Below are 13,141 nucleotides of genomic sequence, written 5' to 3' on the forward strand. Positions count from 1 at the left end.
GGTGGGTAATCAAGTGCTCTGACAGAAATCTGTCTTCTTTTGGGAAACCTTGTAGGTCTGTCTGGTCAACAGTTCATTGTGGATGTTAATTACTTCCTGCTGCTGGGAGTTGCAGAGGTCTGGATATGTTGAGGCAGAGATTCTAGCTAAAATACTGGTATGGTGATCCAGGCAGGAGGGTTGAGGAAAGGATAACATAATCAAGGTATATTCAAACAATAAAGTCTGCAGGAAATAGATATTGGTGAATCTATCATGAATGATGAAAGAGAAAACATAGTTCAAGGGTTGTATAAGCAGGTACAAGGAAAGGGGGCAATTCTAGGTGGAAGGTAGTGAGATGAAATAGTTCCATGTATAGATGCTCAAGTGAAGTTTTCTTTATTTTTTTTGTCAAGATAAGTTGATCCTATAGATTTATTTATAGACTAAGCAATTATTAATATTTTAAATGATTTTATACAGATGAAATATGTGCTATAAAAAAGAGTCTGAAGAGCATCCAAAGTATAGAAAAAGAAGAGTGTCAAGAAAAGATACAGAATGAATGGACGAACAAAAAAGAATGTTGGGAAAACAAAAATGAGCATTGGAGCTAACTCTGCAGAATAAGCTGAGAAGAAAATGCTCTCCCTGAGTGGCTGCCCAGCTCTTGAGGTGGCAGCCTTATGGAATGAATTCATGCCAAAACTTGCTGGAAAATGCACCTAAATCTGCTTGTCCACATCTTCCTGTTAAAATTACTTCATAACAGAAGTCTCTTGAAATCTGTGGAGAGGGTTTTAGTAGACTATGGCTCGCATGCAGTACATGAAAATGAATACCAAGACCACAGAATTGTGTTTGTCATTATAAACCCCTGCAGCTGTGTCCCACGTGGAACTCTGGACTGGAGCTACAGCAAAGCTATTTGCATTGTTACCTAAAGAGAGCATGGGATCTTTATTTCAGAGCAAAATAACACACTCTTGAATGGTGGGATTTTTCTGATTTTCTGTAACTCATTTGAATTCCTCTAATTCAGAAAATTTCCCAAGATAGGGTCAATAAATACAGTGGTTACAAAAATGTCCACAGTTTATGTGTGCCACTTTCCCCTTTTATCAATTCTTTTTCTTACCCTGGACATCTATATTAACTTAGTTTAAACTTTAGATCAAAACAAAGGAAAATTCAATTTCATCATTTCATATTTTGTCTCTTTTCTTTATGCCAAGGGGCAACTTATGTAAAAGCAAGAAATGCATCATACACATATATATTTAGCATATGCAGGCATACAAAAAGAGAACGCTACACAAACAAACACACACACACAAACACAAAGAATAGACTCCTAGAGAAGGAAGTAAAATCTGAAGCAAGTTAATTTGTATGACAAATTTCCCAAACTGGGCCCAAAATAACCCTTCTGCACATAAAACACCAATTTGACAGAAAAAAAAAAAGCCATCTGGTTACCGTCAGGTCTGCAAGTGCATAAAAGAAGACTGTTTTTATACTTTGATTTATTTTTCTTTCTCCAATTATGCTGGATTTCTTCTCCACTCTTGTGTGCATTGTGTCTAGAAAACACATTTTTTGGCCCTTCTTCCCTGGATAGATTCAGCAGAAATACACAAGGACACTATTGTCTGTTTCTACCTGCCACCTCATAAATGTAATAGGCAACATTTGCTATTATAAGTGATAGACTCCTCCTCCGTGTTGTCTTATGCAAATCAGGATCTGAACCAATAGCCCTAGGTCAGAGTGGAGGCCTGAACAATGCCTAGGACTCATCCCCAATGGTCTCATTTGCACATGTTCCTGATGAAAATTTTGGCCAGGTTACCAATTCCCTAGGTGCAAAGGCTACAATGAAAGCTTCCCTCATACACATGCCCATCACAGCTGCTTTTATTTCTCTAATAATGAAAAAAGCAGAAATACATCTGTTTTACTGCTTCACTGTTGACAGCTTACCAGAAAAAAATGTGTACTCAATAGTTTTTATCCAAATAGACACAGACATATTGAGTCCAAAACAGAGAAAGACTATATGATATTTTGGTTTTAAGTTTATGTGAGCAATTCAATTTTCATATTCTATGTCAAGTCTAAAGCAAATTCTTCTCAGCTTCTGAATAATGGGATTCCAGAGCATCTTCTGACAGGATTCTCTGTGAGGATCCAGAGCAACTCCTGACAGGGCTCCCTGTGAGGCTCCAGAGCATCTCCTGATGGGATTCATAGTGAGGTTCTAGAGCATCTCCTGATGGAGTTCTCTGTGAGGCTCCAGTACATCTCCTAATGGGATTCACAGTGAGGTTCCAGGGCACCCTCTGATAGAATTCCCAGTGAGGCTCCAGAGTATCTCCAGATGGGATTCACTGTGTGGTTTCAGAGGATATCCTGACAGGATTCTCTGTGAGGCTCTAGAGCATCTCCTGATGGGACTCATAGTTAGGTTTCAGAGCATATCCTGAAGGGGTTCCCTGTGGGGTTCCAGAGCATCTCCTGATGAGATTCCCTGTGAGGTTCCATATCATCCCCTGATGAAATTCTCTGTGAGGTTCTATATTATCTCATGATGAGATTCCCTGTGATGTTCCATATCATCTCCTGATGAGATTCCTTGTGAGGTTCCATATCATCTCCTGATGAAATTCTCTGTGAGGTTCTATATCATCTCCTGATGAGATTCTCTGTGAGGTTCCATTTCATCTCCTGATGAAATTCTCTATGAGATTCTATAGTATCTCCTGAAGGGATCTCTGTGAAGTTCCATTTCATCTCCTAATGGGATTCTTACTGAGGTCTATAGCATCTCCTGATATGATTCTCTCTGAGGTTCTATAGTATCCCCTGATGGAATTCTCTTTGAGGTTTCAGGGCAGATACTCAATGGATTCTTAGTGAACTTCCATAGAATTGCCTTCAGTGTCATTGCAGTGAGTTGAAGCTCATTCCTGATTTTTTTTGCAATGCATGTTTTTAACTAAGAAAAATGAATTATGTAAAATATTTCGGTCTTCAAAGCAATGGAATGCTGAATAAGTACAGATGTGTGTAGAATTCATAATTCAGATATTATCAATTCTATATGTTGATAATCTTAAAACTCACATTTTGGATGACAATTTATGACTAAAAATGTTCAATTAAATAGATGAATATATTGCATGTTCTCAAGATAAAAACCATATACTATGATTTTTATCTCTCATCAGTGTGAGCAAAAGCACAGAGATACAAAGCAGGTGAAACTTCACAGACTTCAGAGAAATGATATTTTAAAACATGCCCCAATTGGGGCCATAGATGAGTGTCAGATGAGTAGCTGTGATCATTTGGGTTGGTTTTTGGGGGAGGATCAAAAGAAATGGAAAGTTACTGGCTTTCATCTTTGAGTTTGCTTCAACCATACCAAAAAGACATTTAAAATAAACAGGCACATTTTGTTTTATAATTATTATTGTTACTAAAAGCAGTATTAATATTATTGGAATCAACACCCACTTTTTCGAACTCTACTATTAAAATTTAGTCCTAGAATCAAATCTTCTGAGTACTCACTTTTTTCTTAATGATTTGAGGCTATTCCATCTTATAGTAGCAGTTAATTAATTGCCATGATAAAAAAAAAAAGTTTGGTCTTTTATTCAGTTAGAAACTGAAGAACTAAGATTCTCAAAATTATTCAGATATGGATTATGCATCAGAAGACTGTATCTAAGTGAACAGAGAGACTTTAAAAGAGTCAAACCACTTTTCTATTTTGACTAGAGTCTGTTGAAGTGAGCCACTGCTATCATTTAGATTTGAAATGGTTCTCAGAGGCTAATGGAGTGAAGGAAGTTTCCATACTGAACCCATGACACTATTTGAAGGTGGTGGAATCTTTAGGAAATGCAGCCTTTAGGAGGTCAATCCAGCTATGGAAGGCATAACCTTGAAGGGGATAGTGGCCTCCAGGTCCTCTCTTGTTCTCTCCTTGTTTCCTAGCTGCCATGAGATGAAGTTTTATCAGTCATGTACACTGACCATCACACATTCCTCATCATAGGCATAAAGGCAATGAGGCCAGAAACTGAAAATCTCTGAAATCCTGAACCAAAGCAAACTTTTTAAGTTGCTTTATTTCTGGGAATTTGATATAGTAATGTAAAGCTGTTGATCACAGTCATTTTAACTGACAGAATTCATTATACGTAATAGAAATAGATCCAATGACCTCACAACAAAAGTATGCAGAATTGTCCAGCAATATCTTAGGGCACTGTTCTGCAGCCTTAGTGGTTGTCTGTTTATGCTGGTCCCATGGCTAAGAATCAGTTCTGTTTCCTTTGATGTGTTCATTGTGCCAGTTATCTTCACAGGACCAGAAGGTTCTCAGGCCAAAAATCTCTGCTCCAATGTTACTTTCACAGAGTCCTCTTTGCCTACCCTGTCTCCAAGCAGAGCATAATCTTTTCCATTAGTCCAAACCACATCATCCTCAGAACACACACACACCTTATCATTATCTCATTGGTCTATCTCATACAAAATAGAAATAGAACCATCTTAATCCCTTTCATTTACATACTCTTTACATAATCTCTATGTCTAAAATGTATTCAGTAAATGTACCTCCCCCTCACTGTGACCAACCACACATCCATGGGCTGCTTCTTATTTCCTTAGACCATTTGCTTGTTAGGTCAATTTTTGCCTGCACTTCAACACCTGTTCTTTACATGACTCATTTTTCTCATTATGCAAGTCTTACCTCAAATGCTATTTGCTTATCCATGCCCTTTTAAACATCTTCTCTCCCATCACTTTCTAACATATTACTGCTTGCTATTTGATCTGTAGTACTTACCAATATTTAAAATGATAGTTTTTAATTTAATTTTTATTTATTTATTTGAGAGAGAGAGAGAGAGAGAGAGGGTGCACCAGGGCCTCCAGCCAATGCAAACAAACTCCAGATACATAAGCCTCCTCATGCATATGTTTTATGTGGGTCCCAGGAATTGAACCTATGTCCTTTGGCTTTGTAGGCAAGTGCCTTGACCACTAAGCCAATTCTCCAGTCCTAAAATGATATCATTATTTTTTTTTATTTTCATACTTATTCTTTCTTCCACTAACATGTTGTGTCTTTGAAAGTGATTATATCTTATTCATTGTAACTTATTTAGCATTTATAAGAGGATCTAGCAAATAGTAAATGTGTGATATAGGTGTTAACTACTCATTTGAAGAATAATTAATTTCAATTAATAAATTGATTGCCTGTCTTCCTCAGAAGTGCACCTTGTCTTACCTTGCTGTCTTGGTGTCACAGGTACTGTTGCAACCCCACCACTCAGTCCAGGACTCGATGAGTAATCATGTGACTTTTGAGATATTTTTCGAATTTAAGATAAATAAAGGAGTATTAAGATAAAATAGGTGTATTTCTAGGCTACAATCAATTTATTTTTGTAATTGATATTGTGGTAGCAATGCTTAAAAATTCTTTAGTATTTTTTGGCAGCCTACTGGAAGGGCACAGCATGAAGAATGTTCTCTGAAAGATGTAATTGGAAGAGTAAGCCTAGATTCTCCTTTGAGACCAAAACACACCCTCCTTTAGAAATGAAGATCATTTTTTTCCTGATGGCTCACAGCTGAGTTGCACAACTATCCAAAGAGCCCCCTCACTCTAGGAGACGATGCTTGCATCCCATGACTTTTAGATACTGAAGTATAAGGCACCAATCCCCTGCTTCAGTGCAGTATTAGCTGAAAGTTCCACCATGTACAAGGTATCCATTTAGTGATATTGTTACTCTTAAATCTCTATCAGTCTATTCCTTTGAAAGTTATATAAGAGAAACTGATCTCTAGGAATCAATTCTAAAATGGAACATTGGAGAACAATTTCCCCCCATGACAATGAGGATCAGATATTACAAGGGATTCAGAGAGCCTCTTGCAGGATATTACAGTGTGTAATTATTTAAACTTTTACCAAATATTTTTTTAACATTTTTCATGATTATAAAATATATCCCATGGTAATTCCCTCCCTCCCCACCCCTACACTTTCCCGTTTGAAATTCCAATCTCCATCATATTACCTTCCCATTACAATCATTGTAATTACATATATACAATATCAACCTATTAAGTATCCTCCTCCCTTCCTTTCTCCACCCTTTATGTCTCCTTTTCAACTTACTGGCCTCTGCTACTAAGTATTTTCATTCTCACGCAGAAGCCCAGTCATCTGTAGCTAGGATCCACATATGAGAGAGAACATGTGGCGCTTGGCTTTCTGGGCCTGGGTTACCTGACTTAGTATAATACTTTCCAGGTCCATCCATTTTTCTGCAAATTTCATAACTTCATTTTTTTTTACCGCTGAGTAGAACTCCATTGTATAAATATACCACATCTTCATTATCCACTCATCTGTTGAGGGACATCTAGGCTGGTTCCATTTCCCAGCTATTATAAATTGAGCAGCAATAAACATGGTTGAGCATGTACTTCTAAGGAAATGAGATGAGTCCTTTAGATATATGCCTAGGAGCGCTATAGCTGGGTCATATGGTAAATCAATCTCTAGCTGTTTTAGGAACCTCCACACTGTTTTCCACAATGGCTGGACCAGATTGCATTCCCACCAGCAGTGAAGAAGGGTTCCTTTTTTTCCACATCCCTGCCAACATTTATGATCATTTGTTTTCATGATGGTGGCCAATCTGACAGGAGTGAGATGGAATCTCAATGTAGTTTTAATCTGCATTTCCCTGATGACTAGTGACGTAGAACATTTTTTTAGATGCTTATATGCCATTCGTATTTCTTCCTTTGAGAACTCTCTATTTAGCTCCATAGCCCATTTTTTGATTGGCTTGTTTGATTCCTTATTATTTAACTTTTTGAGTTCTTTGTATATCCTAGATATTAATCCTCTATCAGATATATAGCTGGCGTAGATTTTTTCCCATTCTGTAGGTTGCCTCTTTGCTTTTTTCACTGTGTCCTTTGCGGTGCAAAATCTTTGTAATTTCATTAGGTCCCAGTGGTTAATCTGTGGTTTTATTGCCTGAGCAATTGGGGTTGTATTCAGAAAGTCTTTGCCAAGACCAATATGTTGAAGGGTTTCCCCTACTTTTTCCTCTAGCAGTTTCAAAGTTTCCGGTCTGATGTTAAGGTCTTTAATCCATTTGGACTTAATTCTTGTGCATGGCGAGAGAGAAGAATCTATTTTCATCCTTCTGCAGATATTTATCCAGTTTTCAAAACACCATTTGCTGAAGAGGCTGTCTCTTCTCCAATGAGCATTTTTGGCATTTTTATCGAATATCAGGTTGCTATAGCTACTTGGGCTTACATCTGGGTCCTCTATTCTGTTCCACTGATATACATGTCTGTTTTTGTGCCAGTACCATGCTGTTTTTGTTACTATGGCTCTGTAGTATAGGTTAAAATCAGGTATGGTGATCCCACCAGCCTCTTTTTTGTTGCTCAGTATTATTTTAGATATTCGAGGTTTTTTGTGATTCCAAATGAATTTTTGGATTGTTTTTTTCTATTTCCATGAAGAAAGCCTTTGGAATTTTGATAGGGATTGCATTAAATATGTAGATTGCTTTAGGTAAGATTGCCATTTTCACAATATTGATTCTTCCAATCCAGGAACAAGGGATGTTTCTCCACTTTCTAGTGTCTTCTGCAATTTCTCGCTTGAGTGTTTTAAAGTTCTCATTGTATAGATTCTTTACTTCCTTGGTTAGGTTTATTCCAAGGTATTTTATTTTTTTTGATGCAATTTTGAATGGGAGTGATTCTCTGATTTCATCCTCTGTGTGTTTGTTGTTAGCATATATGAAGGCTACTGATTTCTGTGTATTTATTTTGTATCCTGCTACATTGCTGTAGGTTTTGATCAGCTCTAACAGCTTGCTAGTAGAGTCTCTAGGTTCCTTTATGTATAGAATCATGTCATCTGCAAATAATGATAACTTGATTTCTTCCTTTCCAATTTGTATCCCTTTTATGTGTGTCTCTTGCCTTATTGCTATGGCTAAGACTTCCAAAACTATATTAAATAAAAGTGGGGACAGTGGACACCCTTGTCTTGTTCCTGATTTTAGTGGAAAAGCTTCCAGTTTTTCCCCATTTAGTAATATGTTGGCTGTAGGCTTGTCATAAATAGCCTTTATTATATTGAGATATGTTCCTTCTATTCCCAGTCTCTGTAGGACTTTTATCATGAAGGGATGTGGGATTTTGTCAAATGCTTTCTCTGTGTCTAATGAGATGATCATATGATTTTTGTCCTTCAACCCGTTTATGTAATGTATTACATTTATAGATTTGCGTATGTTGAACCATCCCTGCATCTCTGGGATAAAGCCTACTTGGTCAGGGTGAATGGTCTTTTTGATATACTCTTGTATTCTGTTTGCCAATATTTTGTTGAGAATTTTTGCATCTATGTTCATGAGGGAGATTGGTCTGTAATTTTCTTTTTTTGTTCTATCTTTGCCTGGTTTTGGTATCAGGGTGATGCTGGCCTCATAGAAGGAGTTTGGTAGAATTCCTTCTTTTTCTATTTCCTGGAAGCGCTTAAGAAGCAATGGTGTTAGCTCTTCCTTACAAGTCTGGTAAAATTCAGCAGTGAATCCATCCAGGCCTGGGCTTTTTTTAGTTGGGAGATTATTGATAACTGTTCGGATCTCCATGTTTGTTATAGGTCTATTTAAGTGATTAATCTCATTTTGATTTAATTTAGGTAGGTCATATAGATCAAGGAAATCATCCATTTCTTTCAAATTTTCATACTTTGTGGAGTATATGCTTTTATAGTATGTCCCTATGATTTTTTGAATTTCTCTGGAATCTGTTGTGATGTTGCCTTGTTCATCTCTGATTTTATTAATTTGTGTCTCTTCTCTCTTTCTTTTGGTCAGATTTGCTAAGGGTTTATCAATCTTATTTATCCTTTCAAAGAACCAACTCTTTGTTTCATTAATTCTTTGGATGGTTCTTTTTGTTTCTATTTCATTAATTTCTGCCCTAATCTTTATTATTTCTTCCCGTCTACTAATTTTTGGTTTGCCTTGTTCTTCTTTTTCCAAGGCTTTAAGGCGAAGCATTAGGTCGTTTACTTGCGACCTTTCTAATTTCTTAATATAGGCACTTAAGGCTATAAATTTACCTCTTAGAACTGCCTTCATTGTGTCCCAGAGATTTTGGTATGTTGTGTTCTCATTATCATTTGACTCTATAAATTTTTTGATTTCCTTTTTGATTTCTTCATTGACCCACTCATCATTTAGTAGTGTATTGTTTAGTTTCCATGATTTTGTGTATGCTCTATAGCCTTTCTTGCTACTGATTTTTAGTTTAATTCCATTGTGGTCAGATAGAATGCAAGGAATTATTTCAATTTTCCTGAATTTGTTAAGATTTGCTTTATGTCCTAATATATGGTCTATTTTAGAGAATGTTCCATGTGCTGCTGAAAAGAATGTATATTCTGCAGCCTTTGGATGAAATGTCCTGTATATATCTGTTAGGTCCATTCCTTCTATGACCTCATTTAGTCCAGATGCCTCTCTGTTTATTCTTTCCCTGGATGACCTGTCAATTGATGAGAGTGGGGTATAAAAGTCACCCACCACCACCGTGTTTGGTGTTATCTGTGACCTTAGTTCTAATAGTGTTTGTTTGATGAATTTGGGAGCCCCCATGTTAGGTGCATATATGTTTAGGATTGTAATGTCCTCCTGTTGGAGTGTGCCCTTAATCAATATAAAGTGACCTTCCTTATCTTTCTTGACTAACGTCGGACTAAAGTCTACCCTGTCTGATATTAGGATAGCAACCCCTGCTTGTTTTCTAGGCCCATTTGCTTGAAACACCGTCTTCCAACCTTTCACCCTAAGATAATGTCTATCCTTTGTAGAAAGGTAAGTTTCTTGGAGACAACAAATTGTAGGATCCTGCTTTTTAACCCAGTCTGCAAATCTATGTCTTTTCGTTGGGGCATTGAGACCGTTGATATTAAGAGATATTATTGAAAGGTGTGTATTTATGTTTGCCATTTGTGTGTGTGTGTGTGTGTATTACTGGTTCTACCTGTGCTCTCTTCTGTTAACTGGTATTTGAGTATAGCTTGTTTTTTCTAGGTTCCTTATATGTGTGCTTTTCCTTTTGTTCAGCATGGAGGATTCTATCAAGTATTTTCTGTAGAGCTGGTTTTGTCTTCAAATACTCCTTTAACCTGCTTTTGTCATGGAATGTCTTTATTTCTCCATCTATTTGAATGGATAACTTTGCAGGATAAAGTAACCTTGGTTGACAGTTGTTATCTTTCAGAACTTGGAATATATCACTCCAAGCCCTTCTGGCTTTAAAAGTTTGTGTTGAATAATCTGCTGTAATCCTGATGGGCTTGATTTTTCTCTCTAACTGCTTTCAATAATTTGTCTTTGGTTTGTGTGTTTGGAACTTTGATTATAATATGGCGAGGGGAGGTTCTTTCTGGGTTTTGTCTGGCTGGCGTTCTAAAGGCTTCCTGTATCTGTATTGGCACCTCTTTCCCAATTTGGGGGAAATTTTCCTCTATGATATTGTTGAGGATGCCTACTATGCCTCTGGAGTGGAGTTCTTCTCCTTCTACTATGCCCTGAATTCTTATATTGGATCTTTTCATAGTGTCCCGAATATCTTGAAATTCCCACTCATACTTTTCTATAAGTTTGTCTTTCTCTTTGTTGGACTGCATTAGGTCTGCCACCTGGTCTTCTAGCTTAGATATTCTGTCCTCTCCCTCATCCATCCTACTGGTGAGATTTTCTACAGAGTTTTTTATTTCATTAACTGTGTTCTTCATTGCTAGTAATTCTGACTGGTTTTTCTTTATTATTTCTATTTCCCTATTTATGTCCTGTATTGCCTTCTTTATTTCATTAAATTGGTGTCCTGCCTCTTCTTTGATTCCTTTGATTTCCTCTTTGATTTCTTCCTTGATTGTTTTCATGTGTTCTTTGACCTCTTTGAACATATTTATAATTATTCTTTTGAACTCTGTCTCAGGCATTTCCTCTAACTCTTTCTCTCTGGAGGACATTTCTGATGCATTAATACTTTTAGGTGGATTTATATCATCTTGCTTTTTAGTGTTTCTTGTGTTATAATGTATATATTTTTGCATCTTGGATTAAGTTTATGCTTGGATTTTCTAGCTAGCTGTGTATTCTTAGCTGTATCAATTGATTTGATATAATATATTTTCAGGGTAGGACCTTAAGGTATTAAGTGTGGCTCTTAAGACTCTCAGAGTATCTACAAAGATGTTCTTAGGGGTTGAGATTCCCTGCTATAGGAGTATTCAAGCAGGCTGAGTGGAATAAAATACAGGTAGATTCTAAAATTTAACTAAACACTGTACACATTCAATTAAAAACAGCCCCCAGTATGTATGCAAGAGTAGTTATTATAATGACCAGATCTTCTATCAACAAAGAGGTTTAGATTTCTGGTCTGTTGAGGGATCCAAGTCAGCTTGTGACCAAGTGAGACCCTTCCCTGGGCAATCCCAGTTACCTTGGGTGATTTTGGTCTCAGTCAAGTTGCTGCCTGGGTCGTCGGGCTGCTGTTCTGATTTCTGGAGCTGGGCACTTGCTGTTCCTACGGGGCAAACCGAGCCGCTGCTGCTGCCTCTGCTGCTCCTATAGCTGCCACCACCGGAGCCACCACCGCTGCTGAAGCTGCTGCTGCCGTGACCACCGCCGCTGCTCCCCCCGAAGCCGCTGCTGCGGGATCTGCCGCCGCTGCCGCTCCTGGGTCCGCTGCTGCTGGGGCCGCTGGTACCGGTGCTGGAGCCGCTGAACTTGCTGCCGAACTCTGCTTCTACTTGGGTCCCGCTGTCTGCCCAAGTTGGCGTGGCCGGGTCCCGGGCCGCTGCTGTGTTCGCTGGAGCTGGGCTCAGGTGGTGGGGGAGGGGAGGGAGCCGCAGCTGCTCTGGTTGTCTCGCTGCTCCACGTGTTCTAACTCGCGGTCTTCTCCTCCCCTGCTCGCTGCCGCTCTCCCCTCATGTTTCCCAAGTTGCGGAGAGCGCGGTGTTTGGGGAAAATCCCGCACCTGGCTTTTCCGGCGGCTCGAGCTGGTCTGGCGGTTTTCTGCTGCGCCGCGGCTGCGGCGTTTGGCCGAGCTGCCTGAGCCGCTGGAGCCGCTTATCCCGCCTGTGCGGGCTCTGGATGCTCTATAACTCTTCTACTTCTCCGCTGCCGCCTCAATTTCCTATACACCTCACTTTTTAGTAAAAGCGTGTATTTTGCTGAGTTTTTTTGGTCTTTTTCCCCCCTAGGCTGCTTTGGTGTGGTACCTATGCCGCCATCTTAACCGGAAGTCCTCCCCCAAATATTTTTGATAAATGGGGATGGGATACAAGTGAAACCTAGTATGCGACAATGGAAATATCACAGTGTCCCACAGGTTTAGGAAAAGCAGTAGTCATAAGGATCATGGAATCCTATGGCTGTTGCCAGAAGCTACTATGACATTTTGGAAAGTCAATAAATATTGAGGTGATTTAACTACTAATTCAAGTGAAATATAAAAGTCTTTGGCAGCATATGAAAAGATTATCATAAAACCTGATGGTCAGGCCCAAACTTGCACAAAGGTTTTTCATGTAGGGTGTATCCCCAAACCTGTTTTAAAGGTGGCTGAGAAGTAAGATCATGAATATTGACAGGGAAACATTGAGATGAAGGTACTTGAACATTGTGAACCTCCAGGGGACATTAATCCCTGGGTACTTGCAGAAGAAAACTACTTATTCCTTGTTGAAGGAAAGCACTTAAAAATGATGAAGTCTCTCATATTCCCAACACAGCTATTAAAGAATGAACTTAAGGGAAAATTGTCCTGAGAGATGCAAAGTGGGTAACAAGGAATGCATGGGGTCATGTCCATGCCCCACTGTGTTACCTCATCCATTCTCACTTCTGCTTGTAGTGTAGCCTTCTCTTAGCTGGGTCCTCCATGAAAAATCCATGTTTAGGATTCAGGCCCATCCCTCTTGCGCTGAGCACATCTTTGAAGTGCAACCTTACTTTTAGATCCCTCTTTTGGATTAGCTATAGCCTTATGCAACTACTGT

This window comes from Jaculus jaculus, chromosome 9 (genome assembly GCF_020740685.1).
Source record: "Jaculus jaculus isolate mJacJac1 chromosome 9, mJacJac1.mat.Y.cur, whole genome shotgun sequence".
NCBI lineage: Eukaryota > Metazoa > Chordata > Mammalia > Rodentia > Dipodidae > Jaculus > Jaculus jaculus.